This window comes from Symphalangus syndactylus, chromosome 22 (genome assembly GCF_028878055.3).
Source record: "Symphalangus syndactylus isolate Jambi chromosome 22, NHGRI_mSymSyn1-v2.1_pri, whole genome shotgun sequence".
Taxonomy (NCBI): domain Eukaryota; kingdom Metazoa; phylum Chordata; class Mammalia; order Primates; family Hylobatidae; genus Symphalangus; species Symphalangus syndactylus.
The window spans coordinates 27,440,728-27,461,922 of NC_072444.2; the positions used below are offsets into that span (position 1 = coordinate 27,440,728).

General features: G+C 48.3%; 1 long non-coding RNA gene across 1 annotated transcript; it reads right to left on the reverse strand.

The window, feature by feature from the left end:
• Positions 1–2,455: 2,455 nt before the first annotated feature.
• LOC134735645 (uncharacterized) lies at positions 2,456–19,527 on the reverse strand. The gene is made up of 2 exons (XR_010118970.1): positions 18,348–19,527; positions 2,456–9,649 (listed from the first exon to the last, which is right to left on the reverse strand). It is a non-coding gene; the product is annotated as an uncharacterized lncRNA (long non-coding RNA).
• Positions 19,528–21,195: the final 1,668 nt, after the last annotated feature.

Genomic DNA, 21,195 nt, shown 5'->3' on the forward strand with positions numbered 1-21,195 from the left:
TAGCTAGGCGTGGTGGCAGGTGCCTGTAATCCCAGCTACTCAGAAGGCTGAGGCAGGAGAATCCCTTGAACCTCGGAGGTGGAGGCTGCAGTGAGTCGAGATAGGCGTCACTGCACTCCAGCCTGGGTGGTAAGAGTGAAACTCTGTCTCAAAAAAAAAAAAAGTCGTCTCTCATTCTAACCTCTCTTGACCTTGCCACCTTCTGCCCTGGGGGCGGTCACAGGTTCCCGGAAGCCTCTTTGCAGGCCCCGGTGAGCTAGTTCAGCACCTCACTTTGGAACACTGGAGCTGTTGGCACGTACTGGTTTGTTTTCTGCCTCAGGAGTTTTGCCAGAATTGAAACAGTATCTTTTTTATTTTTATTTTTTGAGACAGAGTCTTGCTCTAGCACCCAGGCTGGAGTGCAGTGGCGCGATCTCAGCCCACTGCAACCTCTGCCTCCTGGGTTCAAGCAATTCTGCCTCAGCCTCCCAAGTAGCTGAGTTTACAGGCATGTGCCACCACACCTGGCTCATGTTTGTATTTTAGTAGAGACAGGGTTTTACCCTGTTGCCCAGGCTGGTCTTGAACTCCTGACCTTGGGTGATTCGCCTGCTTCGGCCTCCCAAAGTGCTGGGATTACAGGCGTAAGCCACTGTGCCCAGCCAAAACAGAATCATTTTTAACATCTTGTTCCATTTCTATTTGCTGAAGGTAGCAGGACCAGGAGATAGTTTTAATAGCATAGCTGGTCTTCTTTGGTTTATTGATATTCTAGGCATTTCCAGTGTCCTACAATTACTGCAGTAATTGTAGGCTACTAGTGGCTTCAAAAGTTGCTGGTCACCTTGTGGTCATAAATGGCTGCTGCTGCTCTAGGAATCACGCCCAGAGTCAAGGTAGGAAGAAGGGGAAGGGGCATTTCTAGTCCTATCTGTCTCTTATTGAAGAAAAGCAAGACCTCTCCTAGAGGGCCTTTGGAAGGCATGCACGTGTGTGTCCTTTGGTAGAACTGGGCCAGGTGCATCTGGCTTTCCCAGCCTCCTGAATGGAGATGGCAAGCGAGAAGGGGGTTGGGAACAGTGATGTGTTAGTTAAGCTATAGCATCAGCATCACTGGGCAGCTTACATGAACCAAGGTGCTGGCTGTTTCCCGGGAATGCCTTTCCCATCCTTCCCATCCTCCTCCTCATTACCAAATACTATTAATGGACTCACATGAATGACATTGTATAGATAACACTTCGAATACAGGAAATCAGGCTCCATTCTCAACGGGCTCATCCTAATTTGAGTAGAGTCCTTACACAGACATTGATGCAAACATCACACTTCTTACTACTGTGGCCCATATCATTAAAGTGGAATTTAAACCTTGACTCAGGAAAATTCAGATATTACAAAGTGAGCTGGGTGTACTGGAATGCACCTCAAGGCTTGAAAATGTGTCTCGGCCAGGCATGATGGCTCACACCTGTAATCTCAGCACTTTGGGAGGCCAAGGTGGGTGAATCAACTGAGGTCAGGAGTTCCAGACCAGCCTGGCCAATATGGCGAAAACCCATCTCTACTAAAAATATAAAAAAAATTAGCCAGGTGTGGTGGTGCATGCTTGTAATCTCAGCTACTTGGGAGTCTGAGGCACGATAATTGCTTGAACCCAGGAGGCAGAGGTTGCGGTGAGCCGAAATTGTGCCACTGTACTCCAGCCTGGGTGACAGAACGATACTGTGTATTAAAAAAAAAAAAAAAACAAACGTGTCTCAAACCATTAGGACGGAAGTGGGGGGTGGTCTCTGCAACACTTCACCAAAAATTAGATGTAGCTTTAATGTTTTTTGTGGAAATTTAGCTTCATTTGTATTTGGTTGTGTGTAGACCTTTTCTAGAGAGAACTGTATGAATTCAACTACTACGTTGAATTTCTGGTCTAAAATTAGTTTTTGAGTCAGATTTCTCTCAGAGCTCGAAGGATTCCCTGAAAGTAGACTAGGTACACTTGCCTTCTAGTTCAGTCCTTCTTTTTCCCCTTATTTTTACATTTCTATTTATTTATTTATTATTCGTTTCTTTTTTGAGACGGAGTCTCGCTCTGCCACCCAGGCTGGAGTGCAGTGATGTGATCTTGGCTCTCTGCAACCACCACCTCCCAGGTTCAATCGATTCTCTTGCCTCAGCCTCCTAAGTAGTTGGGACTACAGGAGCGTGCCACCATGCCCAGCTAATTTTTGTATTTTTAGTAGAGATGGGCTTTCACCATGTTGGCCAGGCTGGTCTCAAACTACTGACCTCAAGTGACCTGCCTGCCTCAGCCTCCCACAGTGCTGGGATTACAGGCCTGAGCCACCGCGTCGGCCCCTTCTGTTCTTTCTATGGCCCTCACATCACTGACCTATCTGCTGTGGGTAAATCAGGGTTGCTTTATGCTTCAGTTTACTTACTGCAACCAGAAGGATAATAATAGCCTCAGTATTGATAGGGTTGATATACGGTTGTTTTATTTAAGCCACGTATTTCTTTTATTGTAAGTTTAATTATAATACTAGTTATTAATAAATTATGTCACCCCATGAAACAGTCTGTCTTCTTAAAAATATATGAAAATGGCTACATCCAGGCCATGGACTATTATTCAGTGGAAATGAGCTATCAAGCCATGAAAAAACATGGATGAAACGTAAATGCGTATTATTAAGTGAAAGAAGCCACTCTGAAAAGGCTGTGTTCCACACGATTCCAACTATGTGACACTCCGGAAAAAGCAAAGCCTTGGGGACCAGGCGTTGGGGGAGGGAGAGGTTAGCAGGCGGAGCACGGAGGATTATCAGGCGCTGAAATTACTCTGTATGACACAGCAATGGCAGGTACATGTCGTCGTACATTTGTCAAATCCCACAGAATGTACGACACCAAGAGTCTGTAATGTAGATGATGGACTTCGGATGATAATGATGTGTGAATCGTTTCATCGACTGTCAGATGAATCGGCTGCAGGGTGTTGACAGAGCAGGAGGCCGTGGGTATGTTGGGTAAGGAGGTCTATGGGACCTCTGCATTTTCTGCTCCAATTTGCTGTGAACTAAAACTGCCTAAAATATAAAGTCTGTTTAAATAAATAAATATGTATGTATGAAAGAATGAAAATTGGTGGAATAGAGAGGCCTCGGTATATTTTTTCTTAGAAGTCTAGCCCATTTGAGTCCCAAATCTGCCAACAGATCCTTCCTCCACGTCTGAAATGATGTTGCGTCAGGCAGAGGCACACAGCCCCGACTGTCTCCAGTACAGACATTTCAGGCCACTTCACCTTCCTCTGCTTATAGCTCCCTCCGGGCAGCTGCGGGGCCTGCCTGTGCTCATCCTGCAGGCAGAGAACATTGCCAGGTCAGCAGTATACACCGTCCCCTTAGACACAAGGAGTATTATTTAGTCTAGAAACTCTCAAAGGAAATATCCACTTGCACGTGAAAAATCTCTGGAATTTCTCTGTTCCTCTCTGTCCAACATCCTTGTATCTGCAAAACCTCCTTGAAAAGCTCCTGTGCACGACTGCTGCCTTGTTCGGCCCGACTGCTTCAGGCCTGACCCCAGGGCACTTCTGTCCCAGCCAGTGTCATTCAGAGCGGTTTCTGCTCTTCCAAGACGGGCTGTGCCCAGGGTGAAGGAAGGAGGAGGAGTAGGGGGAGAAGAAGGAGGTGGGGGGATGAGGTGAAGAAAAGAGGGAGGAAAAGGAGGGAGAGGAAGGGGAGGACCCTCTGAAGGTCAGAAGTGAGATGTTTTACAATTTTTTTTTTTTTTTTGAGACAGAGTCTCAATGTGTCATCCAGGCTGGAGTGCAGTGGCGCAATCTCGACTCACTGCAACCTGTCTCCCGGGTTCAAGTGATTCTCATGCCTCAGCCTCCTGAGTAGCTGGGATTACAGGCGCCTGCCACCATGCCTGGCTAATTTTTGTATTTTTAGTAGAGATGGGGTTTCACCATGTTGGCCAGGCTGGTCTCGAACTCCCAACCTCAGGTGATCCACCTGCCTCAGCCTCCCAAAGTGCTGGGATTACAGGCGTGAGCCCCCTCACCCGACCCATTTTACAATCTTAAATTCCCAGCCCTTGACTATTTTAGCCTTGTCATTTCTCAGTCTATAATTAAGGTGATGAAGATGTGTTTGGATGTAGAGGATAAAAAAAACTATGGGCTCGTTTCCCGACATCGCTGTGTTAGTCTCAGTCTCTTCCTTAAACTGCTTTTGCTGTGCATTCCCCCATTTCCCTGTTTCTAGCCTTTCTTTACCTCACTTCTAAATTCTCCTCCTTCCTTGAGCCCCTCTCTCCCCAAGAGACAACTGATGGTGACAGATCTGGAATTTGATGGGATCTTGCTATGTTGTCCAGCTGGCCTCAAACTCCTGGGCTCAAGTGATCCTCCTGCCTCAGCTTCCTGAGGAGCTGGGACTACAGGCACCAACATCACGCCTGGCTCAGATCTGGAGTTTTTGATTAGGCATGCTGGGACCCATGGGAGTGTCCAAGGGCCTCACCCAAGTGGTCTAGGAAGGTGCATGGCCTTGAGCATCTGCCTTTGCCTTCTTTGTACCATGAAGATGGGGAAACCTGCTTTCCTCCTGTCTCCCTGGCTGGTCCATGCTCCTCACTCCCAGCATTGTTTCTCGGGCCATCTTGTATCTACCCAAGCCGTTTCAGCAGCAAAGACAAAAGACCACTACCTCCCTGCTCCTTTTATAAATGGCTTTTATAACTGTCCTTCTCTTCATGCCAGCAGGCTGAGATAAACCGGACTAACACAGAAAAGGAGAAGGTGGAAAAAATCCAAGGGAAAGAGGGTGCCCTTTGGAAAACAAGCACTACTCAAGTGCCAGGTGTGAAGGTTTTAAATAGAAAGCTGCTTACACTGCACTTAGAACAACAACAGCTGGCACAGCAAGGTCCCAGTTCTTTTCAGAAGATGAACATTGAACTTCCAGATAATTCTGGGGCAGTCACATGAGTTCACCATAGCAAATGCTATAGCTCGGTGGCCCATTCTGCCTGTGCATCTCAAACGTCCACTTTAGGAGTTTATCTTCCACATTATAGGCTAACCCTCTCACTTTCCAAAACACAATAACTGTTTTTCAAAATGTGGTCATACGTGGGAATTTCATGACATCACACCCTTGAAAATGTGAAGCTTTGGCCTTAAAATACTTGATGGGACAAATAATAAACCTCTTGATTTTTTTTTTTGAGACAGGGCCTCACTGTTGCCCAGGCTGGAGTGCAGTGGTGTGATCACGGCTCACTGCAGCCTTGACCTCCCAGACTCAAGCAATCCTCCCACCTCAAGTGATTCTCCCACCTCAGCGTCCCAAGTAGCTAGGACTACAGGTGTGCACCAGCATACTGGCTAATTGAAAAAAAAAATTTTTTTTTTTTGTAGAGACAGAGTCTCACCATGTTGCCCAGGCTGGTCTTGAACTCCTGAGCTCAAGTGATCCTCCTGTCTTGGCCTTCCAAAGTGCTAGGATTACAGGCGTGAGCCCCCGCACCTGGCCAGGGCTCATTTCTGAAACTGACTGGCACATGCTCAGGAGACTGCATTCAGGAGGCATAATCAAGTATTCATATAGGCCAAGGCTTGGCGCTGCAGTCTCTCTGATCTGGAAATATTTTCCCTTCCAGCAGGAATAGAGAGGTTACTTTGGGGTCACTTGCTAGCTCACAAAAGACTTTTTCAAATGAGACGAAAGAAAAGAAGTTCCAATTTGTTGGGTGAACACTCGTCAGTGTTGGGATCACAAAGCCTGGTGAGCCGCCAGCCCCACTGTATCTCTGGGCAGGGAGGGTAGTGAGCCCCCAGGGCGGGCGGGTGAGCACCATGGGTTCCAGTCGGTGGAGGAGGTGCTGGAGGCCCCTGCTTCCTCCAGGTGTCCCTTACACACACTTTCCAGTCAGGCTCTTGGCTCAGGCGCCGGCCCTTTCCCGTGGCGTGGGCATCAGCTCTCCAGCCTTCTCTGCAAAGCCGGTGTGATGGCTGCCTGCCTGCCTGTGGTTGCCTCGCTGACAACTCCGCCAGTTCAACAGCTCTGTTAATGATCAGGGGAGGGTGACAGCATTTCAGATGCATTTCCTCCTAGGAGCTCAGAAAAAGCCAGGAGCAATTGGCCCCAGTGGAGCAAACACCTGGGTTCCTAAGTCATGGAAGGCTCTGCCTTTCCTGGGAATGACCCCACTTTCCCACATCTGTTGGGAAAGCTGATATATGAAGTCAGAGGGGCAGCGGGGTGGAGGGAGACAGCAAAGTGACATTGCATCTGCCCAGCTCCTCAAAGCTCTCAGAGGAATCAGAAGACACAACGGTTCCTTTGAGTTTAAAGAATTTTAGTTCTTCAGTCACTGGAGAAACATTTGCAAAAGCATCCAAGACTAGTGCCTGGTGTGCAGTGGGCACTCAGTAAATGCTGCAGGGTGGACATGCCTGGCACTGTGCTGGCACCAGGCTGTGGCAGTAGGCGAGAGTCAAAAATCCCTGCCAGGCAGAGCTGGCACTCCAGAGAGGGAGGCAGATAAGGAACAAGTAATGTGCCATTTCAGAAGGGGATAGAAGCTGGGGGAATCACATGTGGAAGGACATGCATGCAAGTGCCTGGGGAGGGGGCATGTGAGTCAAGACTGAAAGGAAGGGAGGGAGCTGTGGGGATGGCCTCAAGAGTGTTCCTGCTGGAGGGAAGGGCATGTGCCAAGATCCTGAGGTAGGTGTGTCTCTGTGTGGATGGGCATCAGCAGGGCAGCCAGTGCAGCTGTGCCAAGTGGGTAGAGAGCAAAGGTCATGAGGCCAGAGAGGGGGAAGGAAAGAACTTGGTTTAGTGCCTGCTATGGATTGAATGTGTCCTCCAACATCCATGTGTTGGAAACTTGAACCCTAATATGGAGATGTTGGGAGGCGGGACCTTTCAGAGGTGTTTAATGGATGATGAATTAATGCCATTATTTCAGGAGTGGGTTCCTTCTAAAGGAACGAGTTCAGCCCCCTTTGGTCTGTCTTTCTCTCCCACCCACTCCTGCCCGTCCATCTTCTGCCGTGGGATGATGCAGTAAGAAGGCCTTCGCCAGATGCTGGCGCCTTGATCTTGGACTTCTCAGCCTTCAGAACTGTGAGAAATAAATTTCTGTTCATTATGAATTACCCAGTCCCAGGCATTCTGTTAGAGCAGCACAAAACAGGCCAAGTCAGAGCCATATCTTCAAAAACTTCCCAAAGAATATTCAAGGGAAAAATAATTTTAAAAGATTATAAAATGAGGCTGGGTGTGGTGGCTCACGCCTGTGAGCCTAGCGCTTTGGGAGGCGAAGGAGGGCAGACTGCTTGAGCCCAGGAGTTCGAGACCATCCTGGGCAACATGGCAAAACTCTGTCTCTACAAAAAATACAAAAAAAATTAGCTGAGGGTGGTAGTGTGCACCTGTAGTTACAGCTAACTTAGGAGGCTGAGGTGTGAGGATCACCTGAGCCTGGGAGCTGGAGGCTGCAGTGAGCTGTCATCCCACCACTGCACTCCAGCCTGGGTGACAGAGTGAGACTCCGTCTCAAAAACAAACAAACAAAATAAACATTAGAAGATGATGTAACAATGACAATGTTGATCAAACAGGGTAAATTGATGGCAAACAACCCATCTTTGAGTCAGGAACAGGAGCAGCCAGAAGGAGCATCTTGGGACTGAGACAGGTGGTGTGAGCTCCCGAGGAAAGCCAGTGGGAGAAGTGAGCTGGGACTGTGACTGTCCAGCCGGCCCCATGGACCCTACAGCATGTCGACCCTCAAGTGAGGAGAGGTGTTCCGAAATCTCCTATGGCAGGTGGACTGACCCTTAGGACGAGACAGTGAGTCTTCACCCTAGACTGACAACCCTCTCCTGTTGAGGCCACAGGGAGAGACAGCTCCCCTCTTTACACCTGGGACTGTGTCTTCTCTACGTTGTTGATTCTTGTGTTCACATCAACTGCCTTCGGTCTCATTGTTCTCCTGTTGGGAGAGCGTGGGGCGTGGCCGTCAGTCTAGTTGTCAACATTGGGGCAGAGAAAGTTTCTTCTTGAATCTGCCTTTGCCTCCAACACCTAAACCATCTCCCACTCCAGATTCTTCTTCTCCATGGCACTTTTCAGATTTTCTTAGGCAAAAGTCATCACATCATATGATGCCCACGATTATTTTGAGATCCAAACCAAATCATGCTTAGCCTCTTCCTAGCTTACTGTCTCAGGTAGGGAAATTGCTGCCAGGGCAGAGATAGCTGCTTCAGACTCTGACCGTGCACTTTCTTGATGCCGCTATCCTATGGCAATAGCTCAGGACTTGGACAAACAGGTCAGTGACACTCCAGCCCTTTGCCACTTCGAGCTACCGGGAGCTAGACCCCTGGCATTGTTGTGGGGTGCCGCCCTTCCCTTCTGCCCTGAGTCTCTCCAGGAACTCTGTGAACTCACAGATGGTCACTCCATGAATGTGTATTCTTCATGAGTGTTCTGAGTACTTGTGACTTTTGTTTTTGTTTTCATCAGTGTGGGGAGCTGGCTGAAAGGACACTCTGACCTGTGGGACGTTATTACCTTTGGAGGTGGCTTCCATGGCACTCTGAGTCACTCTCATACCACACACGTGGAACCATCCTGGGATAAATAATTCTTAAAACCCTACCCCATTTCCTGGCAGCGTGAAGCTCAATGGTGTGTGGGGGTTGTCCAGGAGCGAGGTGTTGCAATACCAAGGGGGCAGGTTGAAGAATGAACCACTGTGCCAGGGGAAGCTTGCATGTGACCTCATCATGTCGAGGCTGAGTCTGCTTCTACAGGGAGAGGAGCTGGGCCACAGATAATGCTAGGGAGAGCAGCTGACCTGGGGGAGCTGGGGGAAGGTTGCCCTGGAAGTTGTGACAAACGCCGGTCAGATTCTAGTGGGAATGCTGTTTGCTGACTCCTTTGCTGAAACCCCAGCTGTGCTGGGAACTGACCTCATTCATGAAGTAAACATTGAATCAGATACCAGCAGCCCTAACCCTGGTTGAGTGGAAATAACATGGACGTTTCCATAATTATGAAGCTGCCAATTGGATTTGGCAAGAGAACCTCCAAATATGTCAATCGGAATGAGTTCATTACCTCTTCTTGCCAACTTAATCAGAAGCCAATTGCCTTGTTGCGGTTGAAATTATTTGTATGAAAATGCTTTACTTACATTTTAGTTTTTATATTCCAAATAATGTACTGGAAAGCAGCGTAGTCTAGCAACTGGAAGACAATATTGGGAATCCGTCGATTGGCGCCCAGTCCTGGCTACATCTGTGGCTTGCTGTGCCAGCAGTAACCGCACTCAGCCTCGTAATCCTGTTATTGGGAGGCGGGGGCTGGGCAGCGAGGTCCTGTCTCATGACACGATCTTGGTGAGAATCTTGGGGCCTGGTGTGTGTTCTGCCTCGTGGCCACAGACACTGACTGCAGGTTCACATGGTCCACTTGGGATTACTTAGAGACTGCGCACTCAAGTTACAGGTTCTTCAGGCTCTGGGTGTCCCTTCTCTCCTCACTCCTTCCTTTGCATGCAGTTCTTTCAGGAGATGAAAGAGCTGTTTGTTACTCCTTAGTAGCCGAGACCACTGTTTGCAATGCAGTTTCACAGTCTGGGGGAGAAATCATTTCCAATTATCCTTTCTTATCCTTGTTTATTTACAGAAGCAGCAGAACATTACCATTCGGAGCCTGAACCACAGAGTCAGACTGCCTGAGTTCAAACCCCAGCTCTGCCCTTTAGAAGAGGGGTGACCTGTCTATGGCCACTGCACCCTGAACGTGCCAGATCTTGTCTCATCTTGGAAGCTAAGCAGGGTTGGGCTTGGATGGGAGGAGGCTGAACTGAGGCAGGTTACTTAGCCTCTCTCCTGTGCCTCCATTTCCTCATCTATAAAAACTGGAATGAAGCCAGGACCTACTTCACGGGTGTGTGAGAGGAAACAGTTCATTTCTGCAAAGCACTGAGAACGTGGTAAGGGCTCCATAAGGATTGCCAGCCTTTGTATTAGCCCATCTGTGCTGCTCTAACAAAATACCACAGACTGGGTCATTTATCAACAATACAAGTTCATTTCTCAAGAGTTCTGGGAGAGTCCAAGATGAAGGTGCCAGCATTTGGTGTCTGGCGAGGGCCTTCTTGCTGCATCCTCAGGTGGCAGAAAGCAGGAGGGCGAGGAGGCCGAACTCACTCCCTCAGGCTCTTTTATAAAGGCCCCACCTCTCAATACCACTGCCATGGGGATCAGCTTCAACATGATTTGTGGAGTGGATACCAACATTCAAACCATAGCAGCCTTGGCCAGGCGCAGTGGCTTACGCCTGTAATCCTGGCACTTTGAGAGGCTGAGGCAGGCAGATCACTTGAGGTAAGGAGTTCGAGACCAGCCTGGCCAACATGGCAAAATGCCATCTCTGCTAAAAATACAAAAATTAGCCAGGCACGGTGGCACGTGCCTATAATGCCAGCTACTTGGGAGGCTGAGGCAGAAGAATTGCTTGAACCTGAGAGGCGAGGTTGCAGTGAGCCAAATTGCACCACTGCACTGCAGCCTGGGCGACACATCTAGACTCTGTCTCAAAAAAACAAAAACAAACAAACAAACCATAGCAGCCTTTATTATCATTATTACACACATATATATATATATATATATATATTTTTTTTTTTTTTTTTTTTTTTTGAGACAGGATCTTGCTCTGTTGCCTAGCCTGGAGTGCAGTGGTGTGAACCTGGCTCACTGCAGCCTTGACCTCCCAGGCTCAAGCGATCCTGCTGCCTCAGCCTCCCATGTAGTTGGGACCACAGGAGTGCGCCACCATACCCAACTAATTTTTAAATTGTATATAGAGACAGGACCTTGCCATGTTGCCCAGGCTAGTCTCAAACTCCTGGGCTCAAGCAATCCTCCTGGCTCCGCCTCCCAAAGTGCTGGGATTATAGGTGTGAGCCACGGTGCCTAGCATATTATCATGATTACTCTTATTACTGGTCTGAATAACAAGAACAGACAATACGGAGTGGCCACTTGTACATCGCGTACTGAGAAATTTACAAGGTGTAAATCAGTAACTACATTCCAGGCATGATAAGAAGCCATGTCACCAGAGTTATGACAGATTCCCTGTGTCACTTAAATCAGTTACCTAATTTCTTTTTTAGTCTTTTATCTGTTACATGGGGTTAATGTTTATTGCTCCCTCCTTGGAACAAACAGTCTTGTCTGATTTTGATGTTGAAGGAACTCAAAGAAAGGTGACATAATGTGCTATCATTTCACTTGGAGATGATACTGCTGATGCTTATTTTCTTGATGAAGCTCAGGGCTGGAGAGAATGATGCATAACCAGAGGTCCCTCTGGCAGGGCCATGGAAGCTGTTTCTTCAGCTCGTGACTTGGGCAGTTGCCATGTGTCAGTCTCACAAAGCCCCTTTCCCCCCAAACTAAGCATGTCCCCCGTTTCCTTTCAATGCTGCCACAGCTGTGAATGAACTCTGGCCCTCTGTCCATGCCTGGAGGAGAGGTGGCCTTCCCCCCTTGCTCCTTCCTGACATGAAAGAAAACTGAATCAGGGCGACAGAACCAACAAACCCTAGCAGGGAGTGCTGAGCACTTCTGATGTCTCAGGGTGCTTTGAGGAATCATGGAGAACTGAGGAGGCCAAAACCCTGTATTTAAAAAAAAAATGTGTGAATTGGATAAACTGAAGGCTGTTGAGCCTCATGTTGATCGTGGGCAAAATTCTGGGGCAGAAAATCAAATAAATGGTTGACCAGCACATAGGAAGGGTGATCCCAGAGGTCAATGTCCATGACAAAGGGTTGTTGTTGTGTTTCTTCCACTAAATTAGAAAATGGGGTGAATACTTTGTGACAGTGCCATGACTTTTGACAACAATTTGACCGTTTCTCATGAAATTCTTATGGACAGAATAGTGAGAAAAAGGCTGCTAGAGCTCAAAAGTACATCTCAGTGAGAGACAACAGCACTTTCTCAAGGCCACGCAGCTAATCAGGGCCAGGGCTGGAGTCTGTGCCCAGGCCCTGTGTCCCAGGTGAAGGCTCCTAGGCATGGTGAGGTTGAACTGTCACAGCAGATGGGACAGTGTCGTCCCAAGGCTTTCTCTAGTGGAATGCCAGGCAGTTCTGTCCTTGGCCCTACACTCATTAACATTCTGTCAACAACTTGGATAAGTCCAAAGATAACTGCTTATCAACTGTGCAAATAACACCAGACTGGGAAGGAAGGCCAACACGCTGGGACTGCAGAGTCAGGTCCAAAATTATCTCAACAGAAAGGAATGATTGGTTGAATCCAACAAGATAAAATTTAACTGGAATACATGTAAGGTCCTGCATTGAGCTCCAAAACTCGATTGCAAAAGTATAGGATGTGGCTGGAAAACATGTCCAATCTCACTCATAATCAAAGAAATGAAAATTAAGGCAACCATGAAATAATCATTTCTCCTTATCAGATTGGCAATGATTAAAAAGAATGAAAATTCCCCATGTTGGTGGGTAAGCTGTGGGGAAACAGGCTCTCTTGTAAATTGCTGGTGGGCGTACAAGCAAAAATCATCCATTCTGGAGGGTAATCTGGAAATATATAGCACAAACTATAAAATACACCATTTGTCCCAGAAGTTTCATTTATAGAAATGTATCCAAAGGCAAGTATGAAGAGATTTATGTACAAGAATATTCATACAAGCATCGTCAAGAAAAGAAAAAAAAAACACCTTTTTTGTTGGGGGAAGGTGTTCAATTTGTGAACAGAAGACTTGGAGACCTCATAAGGGTGGCCCAGAGCCCAGGGCCATCGTCAAATATTTAACGCCATAAAGAGGAGGAACTGGGTCTGTGTAGCTCCTGAAGGCCAGACCAGGACTTACAAGAGATAGATTTGGCCTAGTGTTACAAAGCAGATTCTAACAATTAATTCTGTCCAAAATTAGGATGGGCTGTCTAGTGCATTCCCCATCACTGGCAGATGGCCCTCTGTCAAGGGTGGGGTGTGGAGGAGGACAGTCAGAGTTTTTTAGCCATTGGGATAAAATGCTTGCCTTGGTTCCTTTCAAAACAAAAATCAGTCTTTGTTGCATTAAACCATCAAAACGTACAGTCATAAGCTGGGTGTGGTGACACATGCCTGTAGTCCCAGCTACAGGCTAAGGTGGGGGCATCACTTGAGCCCAGGAGTTCGAGGCTGCAGTGAACTATGACTGCTCCTGTGAAGAGCCACTGCACCCAGCCTGGGCGACAGACCCTAGCTCTTAAAAAAAAAAAAAAAGCCAGGCACAGTGGCTCATGCCTGTAATCCCAGCACTTTGGGAGGCCAAGGCAGAAGGATTGCTTGAGCCCAGGAGGTTGAGACCAGCCAGGGCAACATAGTGAGACCATGTCTCTACAAGGAATAAAACAAATTAGCTGGGGGTGGTATTGCATGCCAGTAGTCCCAACAACTAGGGAGGCTGAGGCGGCAGGATCACTTGAGCCCAGGGGGTCCGGGCTGCAGTGAGCTGCAATTGCACCACTGCACTCCAGCCTGGGTGACCAAGCAAGACTCTGTCTCAAAAGAAAAGAAGAAAAGAAAAGGTAGAGTAGAAGGGAGGTGGGAGCTCACATCAGGTTCCACTTCTGGACACTGAATTCCAGGAATGAAATGAGAAACCTTCCCGATGCCCAACAGTACTCTTACTGAGCGCCTGTGGGAGGCGAACTCCCATCTCTTACCCGTACCCTAAATCTTTTAGGAGCTCTGTGTATCAGCACCCTGACAGTAAACTGAAGGGGGGCTTTCAGCTGAATCTGAAGAAAAGAAATAAAAGATGAGTGCTCCTTCTCTCAAATCGTTTTCACTGTACTTGGGCTTCTGGAAGATGACACATACAGTCAGTGCCTCCCTGCTCCAGCTACTTCTTTCCTCTTTTGCATGAGTCGCATCTAAAACCTTCCAGGACAAGTAGCGATCACATCTGATTAAACTACCCTATATCCAGCACCACCAAATATAGACCTTCAGTACTTTTGGAGGCTTATCCTAGTGTTCTCCGTATCACTTATTTATTAAGCCCTTCTTGGCCTCTTTTTCATTCAGTCCTCCCATCAACCATGTCAGGTGGCCATTATGAAAAATATTAACCAGTAACCCTCTACGGAGCCCTTACTATGAGATGCCATGCACTGTGTCACCATCGCACTAGCTCTGGAGCTAAGGAGAGCCTCCCTCCAACCCAGAGTAACCTTTCCATCAGAGCAGGGGTCCCAAACCTCCAGCACACAGACCGGAAGCAGTCCATAGCCTGTTAGGAACTGGGCCACACAGCAGGAGGTGAGCATTATCGCCTGAACTCCACCTCCTGTCAGATCAGCAACAGCCTCAGATTCTCATAGGGGCACGAACCCTATTGTGAACTGTGCATACCAGGATCTAGGCTGCACACTCCTTATGAGAATCTAATGCCTGATGATCTGAGGTGGACCAGTTTCATCCCAAAACCAACCTCCCCGGCCCCGGTCTGTGGAAGAATTGTCTTCTATGAAACCAGTCCCTGGTGCCAAAAAGGCTGGGGACTGCTGCATTACAGAACTCTTACCACATCACTCCCAGTCACTCCCAACAACAGTTCTAGGTGGCTCCTCACCCTCAACTCCCAGTGTAACTCCCACCAAGACCCCTCACTCTGAGCTTAAGCCACATGGGCCTTCCACTTCCTCTAACTTAACACAGTGCTTCCAGCCACAGGGTTTCTGCCCATCCGCTTCTCTCTCCCTGAAAGGTTCCTCTTGTTCCACGGCTCCTTTCTATGCATCCTTTGAATTTTGAATAATGTCATGGGCTGAACTGAGTGTCTCACCACTCATATGTTGAAGCCCTAACCCCCAGGACTTCAGAAAGTGACTGTATTTGGCCTTTAACAAGATAATTATGTTCAAATGAGGCCACTGGAATGGGCCCTAATCCAGTCTGACTGAGGTCCTTACAAGAGCTTAGGACACTGGGCCGGGCACGGTGGCTCACACTTGTAATCTCAGCACTTTGGGAGACTGAGGTGGGTGGATCACCTAAGGTCAGGAGTTCAAGACCAGCCTGGGCAACATGGTGAAACCCTGTCTCTACTAAAAATACAAAAATTAGTTGGGCGTGGTGGCATGCACCTATAATCCCAGCTACCTGGGAGGCTGAGGCAGGAGAATCACTTGAACCTGGGAGATGCAGGTTGCAGTGAGCCAAGATCCTACCACTGAACTCCAGCCTAGGCAACAGAGTGTCTCAAAAAAAAAAAAAAAAAAAAAAAGGTCGGGCGTGGTGGCTCACACCTGTAATCCTAGCACTTTGGGAGGCCAAGACAGGGGGATCACGAGGTTGGGAGTTTGAGACTGGCCTGATCAACATGGTGAAACCCCATCTCTACTAAAAATACAAAAATTAGCCAGGCATGGTGGCAGGCGCCTGTAGTCCCAGCTACTCAGGAGGCTGAGGCAGAAGAATTGTTTGAACCTGGGAGGCGGAGGTTGCAGTGAGCTGAGATCCCACCACTGCACTCCAGCCTGGGCAACAGAGTGAGACTGTCTCCAAAAGAAAAAAAGAGATTAGGACACTGGAGAGACACCAGCAGCAAGGGTGTGCAAGCACACAGAGAGAAGATCATGTATGTGAGGACACAGAGAGAAAGTGGCCATCTGCAAGTCAAGAAGAGAGGCTTCGGGAGAAACCGAACCTGCTGACACCTTCAGCTTGGATTTCTGCCCTCCAGAACCATGAGAAAACAAATGTCTGCTGTTTAAATCCCTCTATCTGTGGCATTTTGTTATGACAGCCTAAGCGGACTTGGACAGTGAAGTTGCCCTCTCAGGGAAGTTCTTTCCTGGCTTGCCCCTTCAGCACGATCTGCTTTTCCTTCATCACTTATCACAATTTATGAAGAATGTCTTATTTGGGTGACTGCATGGCTAATGTCTGTAGCCCCTTTCTCAGTGTACAGACTCCAGGGGAGCGAGGGGACATTCAGGTTCTCCATTGAGTCCCCAGGAGCTATGATATGCTTGCTGGTCACCTAGGGGTGTTCAACATTGTCAAATGAAAGCCTTAGGTATTATTTTGTCCGCAATAGAAATGAGGAAACTGAGGCTCAGGAAGTTTAAATAAATTTCTTAAAGACCACAAAGTATGGCCAGCTGTGGTGGCTCACATCTGTAATCCCAGCACTTTTTTTTTTTTTGAGATGGAATCTCGCTCTGTTGCCCAGGCTAGAGTGCAGTGGTATGATCTCGGCTCACTGCAACCTCTGTCTCCCAGGTTCAAGCGATTCTCCTGCCTCAGCCTCCTGAGTAGCTGGGACTACAGGTGCACGCCACCACGCCCGGCTAATTTTAGTATTTTTAGTAGAGACAGGGTTTCACCACATTGGCCAGGGTGGTCTTGAACTCCTGACCTCAGGTGAGCCACTTGCCTCGGCTTCCCAAAGAATCCCAGCACTTTGAGAGGCCAAAGCGGGTGAACCACCTGAGACCAGGAGTTCAAGACCAGCCTGGCCAACATAGCGAAACCCCGTCTCTACTAAAAATACAAAAATTAGCCAGGTGTGGTGGTGGGCGCCTGTAGTCCCAGCTACTTGGGAGGCTGAGGCAGGAGAATCTCTTGAATCCGGGAGGCGGAGGCTGCAGTGAGCCCAGATGGGGCCACTACATTCCAACCTAGGCCACAGAGCGAGATTCCGTCTCAAAAAAAAAAAAGCCACAAAGCAGCTAAGTGGTAAAGGGAGTCTGGAACCCAAGCCTCTAAAGCTCCAGCTTCTAACCATGCCTTAACCCTTGGATTCTGCAATGCACCCATTCTCTCCACAAACCTGTACTGAGCACCTACCACATGCCACACACTCTGTCTCAGAATTGGGGATGGAGCAATGATGAAACAAATTCCTGTCTTCGTGCGGAGAGGCACATCAAATAAGATAAAGAACTAAATTAAACGGTTTATTATAAGGTGATAAATTAAATGCAATGGAGCAAAAAGGAAGGGAATGGGCATGCGGGCTTGGGGGAGTCTGATTTGCAATTTAAAACCAGGAGGTTGGTGAAAGCCTTTCTCGGTGAGGAACATTTGAGCCAAGTCTTGGAGGAGGTAAGGGAGAGAGCCCTGGGGATAACTGAGGACAAGTTCCAGGCAGAGGGAAAGGCAAGTTCAGGGTCCCAGAGGCAGAAGCAAGCCTGGCAAAATGGCCAGTGTGTCTGGTGTTAAGTGAGCAAGGGAGACAAGAAAAGAAAGGTCTAGAATAGAGGCCTGGTCGTGTGGAACATTTCTAGCCACGGTAAAGCTTTGGCTTCTACTCTGAGACAAAAGCCCTGGTAGTTTTTGCACAGAGGAGCCACATGATATGACTTTTAACAGAATTACTGAGGTTGTTATGTAAACACAGACTGACGGGATAGGAGCAGAGGAGGGACCAGCTAGGCAATTACAATAATCCAGGTGAGAGATGGGGGCTTGGTCTAAGATGCTGTCAGTGGACACCGGATTCTGGGGAAAAAAGAAAAGCCAATAGGATCTGCTGACAGATTTGACACGGGATGAAGAACTCAAAGTTTACAGCCTGAGAAGCCAGAAGAATTTTTCTTGAGGATGAGTTCTAGGCTGGAGCTATATGGACGGGAGTCATCAGCACATAGTCTTTAAAGCCATGAAACCCGATGAAATCATCAAGAGATTAAGTGAAAAGAGAGAGAAGTCCAAGGAGCCAGTGCTGGGGGTACTGATACATTTAGAGGTCAGGAAAAAGAGGAGAGGCTAGCAAAAGAAACAGAGAAGCTGGGGCAGGGATGGAGGAAAAAAACAAGTGTATGCACTGCCAAAAGCCAAGTGAAGAAAGTTTTGCGGAGGAGAGGGTGATAAACTGTATCAAAAATTGCTGATAGAGCAGGTAAGAGGAGGACTGGGGAGAGACTGAGTTTGGCTGGAGGGAGTTCAACAGAGTGGGAGGAGAGAGCTGGACAAAGAATATACACACTCTTCCAAGGAGTTACGATATTCAGAAAGCGAGGGGATGGGGTGGGAGCTGGAGCCACGACAGGGTTCTCAGGAAGGGGGAAATTACATGTTTATATGCTGATGGGAAAGATCCCTTCGAGAAGAAATTAAGGCCCAAAGAGGTCAGGTTATCCTGGCACTAGTCTGGTCCAAACTCTTCTTCCCACCCCTAAGCTACTGAAGTGATACATTTAAGTCTTCCCAGCCCTCCTGCCTTACATGAAATCCGATTAGGGCAGTTTGCATTTTTACTTTAATGGGGACATGTGATATTTAGTACCTTCGGTCAAGACGCCCCTCAAAGCGGTTTTCGGGCTCTGCGTCCCAGCACGGCCTCCCGCGCGCTTTCGAAACGTCACCCTTGTCAGCTGACCAGTTCTCCTCCAATCCCGCCTCGGGGGCAGGGCTCGGCGCACCGTCTCTACAGCAACGCCTTAGCCAGACGGTGCTCAGGTTTTCGGGACGGCGCGTGGCGCTCTCAGATGACGTCACACACCCGCAGCGCTTGCGTGACGTACGCCCTGCTCAGTAAGAAGGTTCCGCAGGTCGGCAGGTATGAAGAGCACTACCTCGCACACTGCGCATGCGCCATCTCGGGTGGCCTCAAGGTTGCTGTCGGGAGTTGGGTTTGAGGTCGGCTCCCTCCGGCTGCTGTCTCTTTAACCTGAACTAGAGAAGTCCTCCGCGATGCTGCAGTTTCCGGCTGGCTTTCTCGGAGCCACCTTGCGGGCAGATATCCGAGAATCAGAGTTCATTCTCTTCATCTTGCCCATCTCTTCTTATCTCTGCTGGCGAGTTCTTCGTTGCATCCCTGTCTGAAAGTGCTAGTCGAACTCCCAATTTGCTGTTGCCCGCAAGCTTCCTCTAGCAGGTCATCTCCCTTCGAAACAGATGCTTTCAAATCTTGTGTCCTGGAAAGATTAGTAACCGTGCTTTTTAGCACTGGTGTTTGTAAGGGTAACCAGGCTACGACTGAGGACCTGAGAATTTCAGCTTTGAATCAAGTACTTGAACTTTTACGTGCTAGGACCCGTGACTTTTGTTGACTGCTCGTGACTCTTTCTGTCTTCTTTCACATTTTTAGCCAGGATCCAAACAGTTGGCCTTGCTAAGTAAATGACCTCCAGAAAAATGAAGTATCGGCCGGGCGTGGTGGCTCACACCTGTTACCCCAGCACTTTGCCAGGCCGAGTTGGGCGGATCACTTGAGGCCAGCCTGGCCAACATGGTGAAACCCCGTCTCTACTAAAAATACAAAAATTCGCCGGGCGTGGTGGTGCACGCCTGTAATCCCAGCTGCTCCGAAGGCTGAGGCAGGAGAATCGCTTGACCCCGGGAGGTGGAGGTTGCAGTGAGTCGAGTTCGCACCAGTGGACTCCAGCCTGATCGACAGTGAGACTCCGGCTCAAAAGAAACAAAAACAAACAAAAAACAAAGAAAAATAAAGTATCACTGTTCTAAAACTTAGAATTCCTTTACGTATTAATTGGCTGACATTGACTAAGCACCTATGCTTTTTTTTTTTTTTTTTTTTTTTTGCGATGGAGTCTTGCTCTGTCGCCCTGGCTGGAGTGCAGTGGCGCGATCTCGGCTCACTGCAATCTCTGCCTCCCGGGTTCAAGCAATTCTCCTGCCTCAGCCTCCCGAGTAGCTGGGACTACAAGCACCCATTCTTTCCTGGATACTGTGCTGAACCTGGGGGCTACAGTGAGGATGACATCTGTCTCTGACATCATGGCACATTTAGGTGATTAATTCAAGAAACATTGAAATCCCAACTGTTTGCTAGGTACAGTTTAGATTATAAATGCTCATTGAAAGAATGAAATGTGAACTAAGATCTAGCATGAGGCTGGGATTCGGTTTGAATCGAACCTTGGCCCTGCTCCTTAGGCGCTGTATGAGCTGGGGTGACTTCTGAACCCTCCTGCACATCTATTTCATGATTCATAAAAATGGGCATAATAATGCCTACTTCCTTAAGGTATCATGAGAGTTAAACCTCATGCTATGGTTTGGGGAGTCTTTTGTTCCCACTTCCTTATGATTCTTCCCTTCAGAAAAATGAAAAATTAAAAACCCTGTTTTCTCCTTATGCAGAGGACACCACCACTAATGGGAAAACTGCCCCCTGACCAGCACATGGCCTTAGCATTCATCCACAGATGCTCCTCAAATTGTTTTAAAAACAGCTTTTTTAAAACTGTTTGTCTATGAAGATTAAATGAGTTAATAATATAAGCAAAGCACTTAGCATGGCTACTGGGCGCGGTGGCTCACGCCTGTAATTCCAGCACTTTGGGAGGCCAAAGCAGGCGGATCACCTGAGGTCAGGAGTTCAAGACCAGCCTGAACAACATGGCGAAACCCTGTCTCTATTAAAAATACAAAAAAATTAGCCGGGCGTGGTGGCACATGCCTGTAATCCCAGCTACTTGGGAGGCTAAGGCAGGAGAATCGCTTGAACCTGGGAGGCAGAGGTTGCAGTGAGCCGAGATCTTGCCATTGCACTGCAGCCTGGGTGACAGAGCAAGACTCTGTCTCAAAAAACAAAAAAACCCAGCTTTTGTCCAGAGGTTGCTTTTTGTGGGTCTGTACGCGGAGGCCAAGTTCTATGTAAGCAGAGCCCTCCCACCTCACCTCCAAACAATGCCTCTAAACCATCACAATCTGAAAGGAAAATAAATCCCTTTCTTCAATGGTGACCTGAAGCTAGCCAAGGGCCGGGTGCTGGCAGGTGGCCTGCAAGACTGGGTGGGATCCCGGATTACTGTCTGAGGAGGGATGCCTTGCTGTAAGGGTTGGGGAGCCAGTGTCTGGCTTCCTTGTCACCACAAGACCTGTGGTTTCCAGCTCTGTCTGCATCCAGGTCCCACTAACCAACAGCAGGAGAGAAAACAGTCGTGCACACAGGCGGACACACACACGCACACCCGGCCCCCCAGACGTGCACAGCCCTCAGAGGAAGTGGAGCACCAGATGTTCTGGGTTTCCTGTTCGATGCTTCCACAGCTGGTCGAGTCTGTGGTTGTGGTTTGTCTGTCTCGGGCTCATGTGAGAGACAAAAGCTGGGCTGACGGGAAACCTCTTCTCTCGGCCCCCACTCCCAGCTCTGACTGATCAGGAAA